The following is an 11,291-nucleotide window of genomic DNA, read 5'->3' as shown; positions in this document are numbered from 1 at the left end:
TATCTCGTGAGGTATGAGGTATGGATTCATATTTTTGCACATGGATATCCAATTTTTTTTACACTATTAATTAAGAAGACTATACTTTCTCCATTGAGTTATCCATGTACTTTTGTTGAAAATCAATTGTCCATATGTGTGGTAGTCTATTTAAGAACCCTATTCTATTTGTTTAATCTATTCATCTATCTTGACATAAGATCTTGATTACTCAAGCTTTATGATAACTCTTGAAATCAGTGTAAATCCCCCTTTTCAAAATTGCTTTGGCTATTTATCCCAAAGCATTTAATATATCTTATGCTAGTGTGCAAGGGTATTATTTATTTATTTTTTACCATGATAAACTGTATATCCATAAAATTCATCATTTCAAGCATTTTGAAGCATGCAGTTCAGCAGCACTAAGTACATTCACATTCTTGTGCAACCATCACCACCATCTAACTACGGAACATCTTTCATCTTCCCAAATTGAAAATCTGTATCCATTAAGCAATAACTTCCCATTCTTCCTCCCCCCAGCACCTAGCAACCATCATTCTACCTTCTGTCTCTATGAATTTGACTCTTCTAGGTAACTCATGTATGTGGAATCATAGATTATTTGTCCTTACAAATGCAGATGCTTCACAAATTTGCAAGTCATTCTTGTGCAGGGGCCATGCTAATCTCTGTACCATTCCAATTTTAGGTTATGTATTGCCAAAGTGAGCACTATTTATTACTTTTTTATTCAACTTCTGATTATTCATTGGTAGTATAGAGAAGCATATTTTTGCATATTGATCTCATGTCCTATAATCTTGCTAAGCTCAACTACTTATTCTTGTAGCTTTTTTGTAGACTTCATTAGATTGTCTACATAGAAGATCATGTCATCCAAAAAAGACAGGTTTACTTCATCCTTTCTAATCTGAATTCCTTCCATTTCCTTTTCTTGCCTTATAGCATTGGCTAGAGTTGGTATTACAATGTTGAGTCAACTACAAGTGGTGACAGCAGACATCCATGCTTTGTTCCTGAACTTATGGGAAATACATTCAGTCTTTTATTTCAACAATAAGATGATGTTAACTATATATTTTTCATAACTGTCCTTTATGAGGTTGAGGAAGTCTCTTTCTATTTCTAGTGTGCTGAGTATTTTATTAGAATGTATATTTTACTGTGGTTGGGTGAGGTGCCCTCTAACTGTCAATTAGGTCAATAATAAGTAAGAATTCTATATTCATAGTTTTGTTCAGCCTATCATTTTATTAATTATTGCAGCAGGGAAGTTGAAATCTCTGAATTTAGTTTTGGATTTTCTATTTCTCTTTAGAGTTCCAAAAGTTTTTGCATTATGTATTTACAGCTCTGTTGTTAGGTTCATAAACATTTAGGATTGTTATTTCCTCTTGCTAAATTAATTGTTGTACCACTTAAAGAGACTTTGTTTACCCCACATAATATATTTCTTCCAAAAGCTACTTCATCTGATAGAGATGTAGCTAATTCAGATTTCTTTGGATAAATATTTGCATGGCATATCCTTATCTGTCCTTTTAACTATTTGTGTCTTTATATTTAAAGTGGATTTCTTGTAGACAGCATACAGTTCAGTCTTTCTTTTTTGTCCAATTTGACAATCTGGCTTTAATTGGAGTATCTGGACAATTTAAATATAATGTAATTTTCTATATGGTTGACTTTTTTATCTGTTATTGATATGGTTGCTATTTGGTTTCTATTGGTCCTATCTGTTCTTTGTTCCATTTTTTCTTCCTTCTTTGGATGACTTGAGCTTTTTATTTCATAGTACTATTTTATTATCTATGTTGACTTTTTAACTATAACTCTCTGTTGTGTTACTTTAGTAGTTGCTTTATGGAGTGTGTATACACTTTTAACTTATCATGGTCAGCCATCAAATGATATACCAGTTCACATGTGGTTTAATAACTTTTCAACAGTATGCTACCTCTACTATTTGATGAAATTTTGTGCTACTATTGTCATACATTTTAATTCCACACATTTTATAAACCCCACAATATATTGTTCTTATTTTTGGTTATACAGACAGTTATGTTTAAAAGAGGTCAAATAATTTCAAAAATTCTTTTAATTTAATCCTGTGATTATTGTGTCCAGTAATCTTCATTTCCTTGTGTACGCCCAGTTTGTCATCTGGTATCATATTCCTCCTGTTTGAAGGACTTCTTTCCTCATTTCTTATAGAGCTAGTCAGTTGATGATAAACACTTTCAGTCTTTATATTTCTGAAAGATTCGGTATTTTGTCTTTGTTTTTGTAAGATATTTTTGCTGCATAATGGGTTTCAAGTTAATAGCTTCCTCATTCAGTACCTTAGAGATGTTGTTCCCCTGACCTCTTGTTTACCTTTTTTTCAGTGAGAAAACTGAGATTTTTTGTTTTTGTCTTTGATTTTCTGAGGAAGATTCACCCTGAGTAACATCCATACAAATCTTCCTCTATTCTTTTTAGTATGTGGGCTGCCAGCACAGCATGGCCACTAACAGAGTGATGTAGGTCCATATCCAGGAACCGAACCCAAGCTGTAAAGTGGAGAACACTGAACTTTACCACTAGGACTCCTCTTTTGTATTTTTCTGTGTATAATGTGTCTTTATCTTCTGGCTACTTTTAATATTTTTCTTCTTATTGCTGGTTTTATGGAATATGATTATGATGTGTTTGGTGTAGTTTTCATCATGTTTCATGCTTTGGCATCTATAGTATATAGTTTTAATCACATTTTAAAATTTATCAGCCATTATTCCTTCAAATATTTTTCTGAATTCCCCCATTTTTCCTCAGGGACTCCAATTAAATGTATAGGAGGCCAATAAAGCTATCCCACAGCTCACTGAAGTTCAATTTAAAGTTTTCATGAGTCTTTCTTTTTTTGTGTTTCCTTTTGAATAGCTTCTATTGTTACGTTTTCAAGTTTACTAATATTTTCTTCTGCAGTATCTAACATGCCATTAATCCTTTCCAGTGTATTTTTCATCTCAGATATAGTGTTCATCTGTAACTATTGGATTTCAGCTATTTTGATCTTACTACTTAACATATTCAGAATTTCTCTAGTTTCTTGAATATGTGAAATAGAGTCATAATTATTTTAGCATTCTTGTCTATTAATTTTCTCATCTTTGTCAATTGTGACTCAAGTCTGATTGTTTCATTTTTCCCCTCTTTATGGGCAATATTGTTGTATGTCTTTTCATGTCTGGAAATTTTTAATTAGATGAAAGAAATTGTGATTTTGCTTTGTTGGGTGTGTAATTTTTTATTCCTATGTGTATAGCAGTCTTGTTCCAGGAGGAAGTTAAGCTATTTAGAGAGAACTTTATCTTCTCCAGCTTTGCTTCTATGCTGTGTCATGACGAGTTAGTGAAGCATTTAGTCTAGTGTTAGTTATCCCCACTACTGAAGCAAAACCTCAATGAGAACTCTCCTCAATGCCCCACAAATCATGAATGCCTCTCTGGTTAGTGAGAATAGGTATCATTCCTGACCCTGCCAGAGTTGTGGTGGTTGTTACTTATAATACTTTGGGGTGGTTGTTTCCCCAGCCATGGGCAGTTTTTACACATTCATCTGCTAATCAGTACTCCTCTGAATATTTGAAGGGGACCCCTTACAGATCCTAGTAGTTTTCTAGTGTAGGGACCTGAAATTGGCCACCCCAAGATATGTCTCTTTAGCATCAGGATTATTTGAGGCTGATTGCTTTTGATAAACTGGGACAGGGAAGGAGGAATGGAACTTGCCCTTTGTTAGGACACATTTACATTTGTAAGGTAAATCTCTATCTGTAAAAGTTGCCTCCCTCTCTGTACCAGGAAGAAGAAAGGAGATGACCTTCTCTCTAGAAACACTTAATCAATACCAAAGGCAAGGACTTAAATCTGCATTTTATTGTGCTTGTCTGGTAACCTCCTGTAACTGACTTCCCCCCCCCCCAACTTTGGCATTTCTTTAAGGATTAAGCATCTTTCCTTAGGCTAGGAACTGATTACTGCACTCACCTGTGACCACCCAGCTCCAGACAATCGACTAGCCTCCTGCTACACCCACCGAGATAGCCGACCACTACCTGCTGTGTCCATCAAGTACCGTGTCGACAGGGCAATCTTGTGACTATTGTGGGAGGGACATTTCAATCACATGTGAAACACCCTGTTTGGGGATATATAACCACTCTGTGCACCCCACTTCTTCAGTGCCCTTTCTTCCTTTGGGAAGAAAGGCCCCGGGCCATGGTTCCTCATAAAGCTTTGTTTAATTTTCTCTTGCTATTCTGTCTCATGTGAATTTAATTCATTCTCCGGCCAGACGAATCCACATTTGGGAAGAGGAAATGTCTTCCTCCCCTACACTAGCTAGAAAACTCTGTGCCCTCTGGTACTCTCACCTGTGAACTCAAGCTGCCTTGTCCTCTCCAGAATCCCAGTGCTGTCTCCTCAACTCAGGGAGACCACTGAGATTAGCCTCAGTTCCCCCTCTTGGTGTTGCAGCCTTGAAAGTTATTTTCATTAATAGCAATTTATAGCAATTATAGCAATTTTATGGCTAAACTCTCTTGTAGCTCATCTCTTAGGGATTACTGTCTTAAGTTACCTGATTTCTAATATTTTTTGAGAACCACTATTTCTCATATTTTTCCATTTTATTGGTGTCATTTTGTTTTAGTTATTTCAGATGGGAAGGTAAATTTGGTCCCTGCTGCTCTGTCTTGATCAGAAGTAGAAGTGTCCTTGTCTGATAAGCTTAACATTTCATATAACACATCAAAATAAACATTCCATGAACTAAAACAGGTGCTCCTAAGAAATGCTACTTTAACGTCTAATACCACACAAAGCATAGAGCTCAGAGAGTGAAACTGTATTTGTGCATTAATTAATCATCATGCGTGTTTATTAAACTTCTTTTTACATGTTTTTATAAAATTCATTAATGTGTTTACTTAATAAATACCCGTGAACAATAAAAATTATATTAATTTTTAATTAATAAATAAGATCCACTTTTCAGTATTGATACCACAGAAAGATACTCCTATCTGTGTGATTATAATAAAAAAGTACAGAGAGTAACTAATGGGAATATCAATAATAATTTCAAGCTCCTTTTAATGATTTTTTGTAATTTGAGCTCATATTTTAGCTGCTTGGAAGTGTGCTGGGATCAAGAGAACGTTTAGAAAAATACTAAGCAAAATATAACCTTCTTATATCTATCAAATAACCACAAGTGTTAAAAATTTGAATATTTTAGGAATTTTAGAGTAATTTCACAAAACATTTAAAAAGTAACATAAAATGTGATGAATTTCAGGGACAAATTATAATATTCAGTATGCAATGGAATAAAATGGAAGATGTTCAATTTCTATGTTTTGTAACAACAGAAGGCCTCTTCCAGACATAAAATTTTTTTTGCCAATATATTGATGGATTTACTCTCATTATATGAGGCAGTTATCTTTGAATTCACTACTGTTAACAATAAATATCTGTTAATGTAATTGAATCATTTTGTATAACCTTGGATATCTTTGTTGACCTCTGAGGCTGAGATTTCATCTCAGGATAGTTAATTATGTCAGATGCAACTCAGGAGGATCATGACCCTAACATTTGACTTCATAAGTGTCTATCAATTTATTAAATTAACAAAATTAAGCATAATTATAAAATTGTTGGGTATTACCTCTTAGTTACACTTTTTAACTTGTGTTTTCTCTTTTAATTATCTCTTTTAGTTTGTAGCATCCTGCTAACCTATCCAAAAACTGAGACTTAGACAATTTAAAAAACTTTCTCAAAGCCATAAATTTTGTAACTATTTGAACAGTTATACAAACCTAGTTCTTTTGTCTCAGATACCAGCTATCTTTTTCCTAAGGCATTGAGCTCCCCATTTTTTTTTTATGCATCCTTATCAGTATAAGAGTTTGTACAAGAACTGTCTTTCTGTGTATTTAATTAGTTATAACTTAAGTGTTTATACTGATATAGTCATGTATTATGTAATTATAAAATACTCAAAAATAAATTTCAAAAACACGTGATAAAAATGTTAAAGTTCTAATATAGTCTCCTTCCCCTATATTAGGTTTTTTTGTGCACTCCTTAGAGTGCATATGTCCCATTTTGTTGACTGCTACTCAGACAATGAAGGCGCCAGCTCTTGTTCAATGTACCCGTCATTAGAGTTGTGCTTTTACATTCATTATCTCATATCAACCTTGCAAGAAATCTGCGAGCTGAAATACATACCACCTTATATAAAACAATGTTTACTTAGATAAAACTAGAATATAAAAACAATTAGGTAAAAACTGATATCTGTGTAATGTATCGACTTTGGTCAATGATAATTGACTGGTTCATTAATTATGAAAACTGCACGTTACTAATGTAAAATGTTAATAATAGGAGACATTGGAGGTGGGTTATATGGGAATCTTCTGTGCTGTCTTCACACTTTTTCTGTAAATATAAAACTATTCTAAAACAAAGTTTGTTAAACAAAATCTATCAATCAGTGACTACTGTCTGGTTTCTTTAACTGATGTACTCTGTGTGAAGTCCTAAAGGAAAGAGTGAATGGAAAATATAGCATTTCCCTTTTGAAACCCTGGAAGATGAAAAGGAACTTTTTCAGAGTGTACCTAAAGTACAAAAATAAGAAAATAACAAAGGAGAAAGTATTTTATATAAACTGCAGAGAAAAAAGATTAAACATATGGCTAATTGAAAATCCTGATGAAGTATGTAGAGGAAATAGACTATAAGAAATGATAAAATTGCAGGAGAAAAGTACTTATTTTCTGACTTAAAAAAATGAATCTTGAGTATCTATCAAATATCTTTATTGAGTACCAGTCATACAAAAGAAGATTCACACATAGAAATATCTAACAAGGATTTTGAATCACGTAATAAAGAAGTACAAACCCCACTAAAATCCAAGCAAGAAATAGACTTTGAAAAGTTATAAAATTAAATTAACTTTAAAATAAATAAAAGGAAATCAGGCTTATCTTCTGCAACACCAAATATTTTGAAACCCCAAAATTCTATAGCCACTTCAATTGTCCTTCATGTGTCAAGTCAATAAAAATGTTTACATATATATCATTGTGGAAATAAAAATGATACTTCATGATACACAAGAATATAGTATGATTAAGAGTTCAAAATAAACAAGCCATGAGGTGGACATCAAAAGCAGTTTAGAATGAGCTTAATATGAATAATTTATATAAGTATTATAGGAATCATATCATTAAAAATATCAAAAACTACTGAAGCATAATATGTTTAATATTGTTAAAAATTAATAAAAGAGATGAGATTTTAAAATCTAATATTATATTAATAGTGACAGAAGAACAAAAGACTACAAAATTATGTGCCCTACTTGAGTAGGAGTTTTTTCACCTTCATTTTTATAATTACTTAAATATACATTAAAGATTGCTTTTGAATTATTTAAAGGAACCTTCTTGTAGAATTTAAAACAAATTGAAAACACATGGAGAAGGTATAAATGAGCAAAATATCCTACATAGAATCAGACAAAAACCAGATAAATGAAAAGAAAGCTGTAAAATTATAGAAAACAAACTAAAAACATACAAATAAGATAACATGAAATTTACATTCCATTATTTAATCTCTCCACAGAAACAATGTGAGGCCAGCAGTATTATTTTCTCCATTTTATAGAAGATGAAGCTGAGACAACAGGGAGTTCAAGGTAAATGGCAGAATCAGAATTTGAACACGTGCTTACGTGTCCATCTAAATCACCATGCAGTATTGCCAGTCATGAAAACTTCCAATAAAAAAAAACTAGTGTAAATGGCTAAATTTAAATATCAAATAATATGCATCATGGTGGAATAAGATGTCCTTCACATTTGCCTGCCATGCCCCCACCACCACCCCCAGCAAGACAATAGCAGTAATTCAGCATTTACCTATGGACGAAAATGTCTTCTTGGGAGCTGTGGAATCAAACACAATATGCCAAAGGACCAAGGAGAAGTTTCACACATCTGTGTGTTGGGTGCTAGGCATACAGATGTCAATCTGGTTGTGGACCCAACAGTGGCTGGTGAACCAGCTCCAGCCCATCTTGGCTGCAGTCCAGGAGCCCCTAGGAAACATTGTCTTAGACAACTACCCACAGATAAGTAAGCCTTCATGGGAGTCAAGATTTCTAGGGAGGATTTCCAGCAGGCTATTGGAGCAAAGAATATATCAATTTGGATGTGTTGGAGAGGGCAGTTCGTAAAGACTGCAGGAGGTGTCTGTTACTTCAAAGGCAAAAACAGCAAAACCTCAAGGAACGTGAATAATAAAAAAAAATGATACCACAATAGGATCAAAATAAACTTCCAGTAACCAACCACAAAGAAATAAAGATCTATAATTTACCCAACAAAGAATTCAGAATAGCAGAGATAAAAATCATAAAAAAGAACCAAATTCTAGAACAGAATAATACAATGAATGACATGAAAAAAAAACACAATAGAGAGTATCAAAAACAGAATGGATCAACCAGAAGAATCTGTGAGATAGAAGACAGAAACTTTGAAATTATCCAGTCAGAGAAGAACAACAAAAGATGAGTGAAAAAGAGTGAGAGGAGCAAATTGTTCCCTTTGTCTCTCCCCTCTAAGTTACAACCAATTGTACATCCATTGACCAACAGAGGATTCCCTACACAGCACAACAGGATGCCTAAGAGATCTATGCATCTACACATCTGAAGGTGGGTGGACTGGACACCTGAGAGGCAGTGAAACTAGAGGAACAGCCTCCCCTCCCCCAGAAGCAGAAATCCAGGGCACTGATTCTCACGCTGGATCATACGCCTATGAAAAAATAGTCCTGTTGTGCTCCCTGCCCATCTATCAGTGGACCCACTCTACACACCAGCAAGCAATCATGACACAGGCAGAGAAGGTAGGTTGGCATGCTCCCTGACCAGGGGACCCAGCCTGCCAGCCTACAATTGGTCTCAGCAGGGGAAGAGAAGGTGCGCTGGATTGCTCTCTGCCTGACTCCCAGCAGACCCAGACTGCAAGCCTGTGAGCAGTCATGGCAGGGGTAGACAAGGTGAGCTAGCTTGCTCCCACAGATCCTGTGTGCAGGCCCCATCCCCATCCCCTAGCAGTGGCCAGGTCATTCCAACAGGGGGGACTGACTGTATACAAAACTCAGATTTTCCCTGCATGTGGCTGGGCACCCTGATCTGAGGTTTAAAAAACCCAAACTAATACCAGAGACCAGAGACTGCAAACAAACAGCAAAAAAAAACCTCTCCTTGCTTAGCCGCTGCTTCTCCCCAGTGTTGGCAAGTGGAACCTGAAACCAGAGGCTTTAGGAACCAAAGCAGAATGGTGACCCACCCTCCAGTGGCAGGATCCCTGACAACAGCTCCACCAGCAGGGGGTGCTACATACAATTCCCTGGGTCTCTGGGCCCCTGGCAGTGACAGTGACACTCATGAACCCAGCACTCCCATCAGCAGTGCAACCAGCACCCCCAGATAACCCAGGAGCAGTAGCACAGGTAGGGAAAGGGGCAGCAGCATCTGAGCCTGTGGGGACCCCAGAGAAAGCCAGTGGAGGAACATGAGATATAAAAAAAATCAGCTGCATTTCTATATGCTAGCAACAAATTAGCAGAAAGAGAAATCAAGAATACAATCTCATTTACAATTGCAACAAAAAGAATAAAATACCTAGGAATCAATTTAACCAAGGAGATGAAAGACGTATACACTGAAAACTATAAGGGATTATTGAAAGAAATGGAAAGATATTACATGCTCATGGATTAGAAGAATAAACATAGTTAAAATGTCCATATTACCTAAAACAATATACAGATTCCATGCAATCCCAATCAGAATCCCAATGACGTTCTTCACAGAAATAGAACAAAGAATACAAAAGACTCCTACTAGCCAGGAGTCAGCTAGGCTCTGCCAGGGTTCCTCCTCCTTTTCCCACAGACTGAAAACCTCTTCAAGGCAGTGAGCTCAGGGCAATCTTGGAGTTCACTTTATTTGCTTTCTGTTGCTCTGAGAACACTCTACTTAGTTGCCTATTTTGTGCCAGTCTCAACCTATTTCTAGTGATGCTATGGGGTAGAAATGCCTGGGGTCACTCACCTAAGCCTGGTTCTTCATTAAGGACCAATGTTGTGGCTGTACTGGTCCTTGTGGTTCTTACTATGATTTCGAGAAGTCCTTAGCAATAACCATAAAAACAAAATATAAGGCAAGAAACATTAATACAGATAAAGAGGGATGTAAGCAAAAAGAACAAAGCTGGAGATATCACACTCTCTGACTTCGAAATATGCTATGAAGCTGTAGTAATCAAAACAGCATGGTACTGGCAGAAAAACAGACACACAGATCAATGGAACAGAATTGAAAGCCCAGAAATAAGACCACACATCTATGGGCAGCTAATCTTCAACAAAGGAGCCAAGAATATACAATGGAGAAAGGAAATTCTCTTCAATCAATGGTGTCGGAGGAACTGGACAGCCACATGCAAAAGAGTGAAGGTAGATCATTATCTTACACCATACACAAAAATTAACTCAAAATGAACTAAAGACTTGAATGTAAGACCTGAAACCATAAAACTCTTAGGACAAAATATAGGTAGTACACTCTAACATTGGTCCTAGCAGCATCTTTTCAAACACCATGTCTATTCAGGCAAGGGAAACAAAAGAAAAAATAAACAAATGGGACTACATCAGACTAAAAAGCTTCTGCACTCAAAGGAAACCAGCAACAAAATGAGAAGACAATCCATTAACTGGGAGAAAATATTTGCAAATTATATATCCAACAAAGGGTTAATTCCAAAATATATAAGGAACTCATACAACTCAACAACAAAGAAATGAACAATCCAATCAAAAAATGAGCAGAAGATGTGAATAGACATTTTTCCAAAGAAGATATACAAATGGCCAACAGGCACACGAAAAGATGTTCAACATCACTAATTATCAGGGAAATGCAAATCAAAACTACAGTGAGATATCACCTCACATCTGTCAGAATGGCTATAACTAACAAGACAAGAAATAACAAGTGTTGGAGAGGATGTGGAGAAAAGATAACACTTGTCCACTCTTGGTGGGAATGGACACTGGTGCAGCCACTATGGAAAACAGTGTGGAGCCTCCTGAAAAACTTAAAAATGCAAATACATGTCATCCAGCAAT

At 35.6% G+C, this 11,291-nt stretch overlaps 1 non-coding gene across 1 annotated transcript; it reads right to left on the bottom strand.

Moving 5' to 3' along the window:
* Positions 1 to 614: 614 nt before the first annotated feature.
* On the bottom strand, positions 615 to 718 carry LOC139084967 (U6 spliceosomal RNA). The gene has a single exon (XR_011542906.1). It is a non-coding gene; the product is annotated as a U6 spliceosomal RNA (small nuclear RNA).
* Positions 719 to 11,291: the final 10,573 nt, after the last annotated feature.

The sequence above is a fragment of the Equus przewalskii genome, chromosome 7, assembly GCF_037783145.1.
Source record: "Equus przewalskii isolate Varuska chromosome 7, EquPr2, whole genome shotgun sequence".
Lineage (NCBI taxonomy): Eukaryota > Metazoa > Chordata > Mammalia > Perissodactyla > Equidae > Equus > Equus przewalskii.
Note: the sequence above shows the minus strand (reverse complement) of the source record. Positions and strands in the feature narration are given on the sequence as shown.